At 40.3% G+C, this 4170-nt stretch overlaps 1 non-coding gene across 1 annotated transcript; it reads right to left on the bottom strand.

The window, feature by feature from the left end:
• Positions 1-1413: 1413 nt before the first annotated feature.
• Positions 1414-1521, bottom strand: LOC148579381 (small nucleolar RNA R71). Its single transcript, XR_015899241.1, has one exon. It is a non-coding gene; the product is annotated as a small nucleolar RNA R71 (small nucleolar RNA).
• Between the last annotated feature and the right edge of the window lie 2649 nt (positions 1522-4170).

A 4170-nucleotide genomic window follows, 5' to 3' on the forward strand; every position in this document is an offset into this window, starting at 1 on the left:
TTCAGAACATTCAGCAGAGGAATTACACAGAAAAAGCTGGACGTTCAAAACGCCCAGTAAAGAAGGAAAACTGGCGTTTAAACGCCAGCCAGGGTACCTGGCTGGGCGTTTAATGCCCAAAAAGGTAGCATTTTGGGCGTTAAACGCCAGAATGGATGCCATTCTGGGCGTTTAACGCCAGGATGACATAAGAGGGAAGATTTTGTTTTTAATTCAAATTTTTTTCAAGTTTTCATAATTCTTCAAAATCAAATCTTTTTCAAATCATATCTTTTCAAAATCAATTTCTTTTCAATTTTTTTATTTATTACTATTTTCGAAAATCCTTGCTACAATTAATAATTTAATTCAAAATTTTCTAGTTGTTACTTGCCTATTAAGAAAGGATCAAAAGTTTTAATTCTAGAATCATATCTTCTAATTTCTTGTTAGTCAAGTAATCAACTTTAATTTTAAAACTTTCTCTTTTTAATTTGATTTTCAATCATATCTTCTCAATCATATCTTTTCAATCACGTCTTTTTCAAAATTAAGTTTCAATCATATCTTTTTTATTTCTAATTTCAAAATCTTTTTCAAAAATCACTTAATTTCTTTCCCAATCTTAATTTTCGAAAATCCTTTACCAAATTTTCAAAATTTCTTTTAATTATTTCAAAATTTTTTACTTTAATTTCGAAAATTCTTCCCCTCTTCTCACATCCTTCTATTTAAGGACTAACACTCCTCCACTATCAACAATTCGAACTCTATCCCTCTTGATAAGTTCGAATTCTTCTCTTTCTACCTCCTCCTTCTATTTTTCTTTTCCTCTGACACCTCAAGGAATCTCTATACTGTGACATAGAGGATTCCATACTTTCTTCTTCTCTCTTTCATATGAGCAGGAGTAAGGACAAAGACATTCTGGTTGAGGCTGACCCTGAACCTGAAAGGACCTTGAAGAGAAAGCTGAGAGAAGCTAAAGTACAACTCTCTGTAGAGGACCTAACAGAGCTTTTCAAACAAGAAGAAGCCATGGCAGCCGAAAACACCAACAATGCAAGGAAGGTGCTTGGTGACTTTAATGCATCTACTCCTGACTTCTATGGGAGAAGCATCTCTATCCCTGCCATTGGAGCAAACAATTTTGAGCTTAAGCCTCAATTAGTTTCTCTAATGCAACATAATTGCAAGTTTCATGGACTTCTATTGGAAGATCCTCATCAGTTTTTAGCTGAATTCTTGCAAATCTGTGACACTGTCAAGACTAATGGGGTTGATCCCGAGGTCTAAAAGCTTATGCTTTTTCCCTTTGCTGTAAGAGACAGAGCTAGAACATGGTTGGACTCACAACCTAAAGAAAGCCTGAACTCTTGGGAAAAGCTAGTTAATGCCTTCTTGGCAAAGTTCTTTCCACCTCAAAAATTGAGTAAGCTTAGAGTGGAAGTCCAAACCTTCAGGCAGAAGGAAGGTGAATCCCTCTATGAAGCTTGGGAAAGATACAAGCAATTGATCAGAAGGTGTCCTTCTGACATGCTTTCAAAATGGAGCATCATAGGTATCTTCTATGATGGTCTGTCTGAACTGTCCAAAATGTCATTGGACACCTCTGCTGGAGGATCTCTTCATCTGAAGAAGACGCCTGCAGAAGCTCAGGAACTCATTGAAATGGTTGCAAATAACCAATTCATGTACACCTCTGAAAGGAATCCTGTGAATAATGGGACAAATCAGAAGAAAGGAGTTCTTGAGATTGATACTTTGAATGCCATACTGGCTCAGAACAAAATATTGACTCAACAAGTCAATATGATTTCTCAGAGTCTGTCTGGAATGCAAGCAGCAACAGGCAGTACCAAAGAAGCTTCATTTGAAGAAGAAGCTTATGATCCTGAGAACCCAGCAATGGAAGAGGTAAATTACATGGGAGAATCCTATGGAAACACCTATAATCCTTCATGGAGAAATCATCCAAATCTCTCATGGAAGGACCAACAGAGGCCTCAACAAAGCTTCAATAACAATAATGGTGGAAGAAACAGGTTTAGCAATAGCAAGGCCTTTCCATCATCTTCTCAGCAACAGACAGAGGATTCTAAGCAGAGCCACTCTGACTTAGCAACTATAGTCTCTGATATAATTAAAACCACTCAAAGTTTCATGACTGAAACAAGGTCCTCTATTAGAAATTTGGAGGCACAAGTGGGTCAGCTGAGTAAGAAAATTACTGAACTCCCTCCTAGTATTCTCCCAAGCAATACAGAAGAGAATCCAAAGAGAGAGTGCAAGGCCATAAACACGTCTCACATGGCCGAACCTGGAGGGGAGGAAGAGGCAGTGATCTCCACTAAGGAAGACCTCACTGAACGTCCACTGGCCTCCAAGGAGTTTCCTCATGAGGAACCATAGGAATCTGAGGCTCACACTGAGACCATAGAGATTCCATTGAATTTACTTCTGCCATTCATGAGCTCTGATGAGTATTCTTCCTCTGAAGAGGATGAAGATGTTACTGAAGAGCAAGTTGCTAAGTACCTTGGAGCAATCATGAAATTAAATGCCAAGTTATTTGGTAATGAGACTTGGGAGGATGAACCCCCTTGCTCACCAAAGAACTGAATGACTTGACTAGGCAAAAATTACCTCTGAAGAGACAAGATCCTAGAAAGTTCTCAAAACCTTGTACCATAGGTACCATGACCTTTGAGAAGGCTCTGTGTGACCTAGGGTCAAGCATAAACCTCATGCCTCTCTCTATAATGGAGAAGCTAGGGATCATTGAGGTACAAGCTGCAAGAATCTCACTAGAGATGGCAGACAATTCAAGGAAACAGGCTTATGGACTTGTAGAGGATGTCTTGGTAAAGGTTGAAGGCCACTACATCGCTGCTGATTTCATAATCCTAGAGACTGGGAAGTGTATGGATGAATCCATCATCCTTGGCAGACCCTTCCTAGCCACAACAAAAGCTGTAATTGATGTTGACAGAGGAGAATTGATTATTCAAGTAAATGAAGACTCCCTTGTGTTTAAAGCTCAAGGATATCCCTCTGTAACCATGGAGGAGAAGCATGAAGAGCTTCTCTCAATACAGAGTCAAATAGAGCCCCCATAGTCAAACTCTAAGTTTGGTGTTGGGAGGCCACAACCAAACTTTAAGTTTGGTGTTAAACCCCCACATTCAAACTCTAAAGTTTGGTGTTGGGAGGTTCCAACATTGCTCTAAACACCTGTGAGGCTCCATGAGAGCCCACTGTCAAGCTATTGACATTAAAGAAGCACTTGTTGGGAGACAACCCAATCTTTAATTATCTATGTTAAATTTCTATTTTCTTTTGTTATTTTATATTTTCTGCAGGTTGATGATCATGTGAAGTAAAAAAAAAAACAATTGAAAAAAGCAAAAACAGAAGGAAAAACAGTATTAAAAACAGAACACCCTGGAGGAGAAACTTACTGGCGTTTAAACGCCAGTAAGGGTAGCAGAATGGGCGTTAAACGCCCAGTCTAGCACCATTCTGGGCGTTTAACGCCAGAAATGGGCACCAGACTGGCGTTTAACGCCAGGAATGGGCAAGAAGCTAGCGTTAAACGCCAGAAATGGGCAGCAGCCTGGCGTTTAACGCCAGGATTGGCAGAAAGGGGCATTTTTACACGCCACTTGGTGCAGGGATGAGATATCCTTGACACCTCAGGATCTGTGGACCCCACAGGATCCCCACCTACCCCACCTCTCTTCTTCACCCATTCACCAATCACCTCAATACCTCTTCCCCAAAATCCCCTCATCATTCAAATTCAAACCACTTTCCCACCCAAACCCACCCATAATGGCCGAACGATACCCCCCTCTCCACTCCTATATAAACCCATCTTCACTCCTTCATTTTCACACAACATACACACTACTTCTCCCCCTTGGCCGAAATACTAAGCCCCCTCCATCTCCTCTATTTCTTCTTCTTCTACTCTTTTCTTTCTTCTTTTGCTCGAGGACGAGCAAACCTTCTAATTTTGGTGTGGTAAAAGTGTTGCTTTTTATTTTTCCATAACCATTTATGGCACCTAAGGCCGAAGAAACCTCTAGAAAGAGGAAAGGGAAGGCAAAAGCTTCCACCTCCGAGTCATGGGAGATGGAGAGATTCATCTCAAGGGTGCATCAAGACCACTTCTATGAAGTTGTGGTC

Source organism: Arachis ipaensis, chromosome B10 (assembly GCF_059453495.1).
Source record: "Arachis ipaensis isolate K30076 ecotype BB chromosome B10, ASM5945349v1, whole genome shotgun sequence".
NCBI lineage: Eukaryota > Viridiplantae > Streptophyta > Magnoliopsida > Fabales > Fabaceae > Arachis > Arachis ipaensis.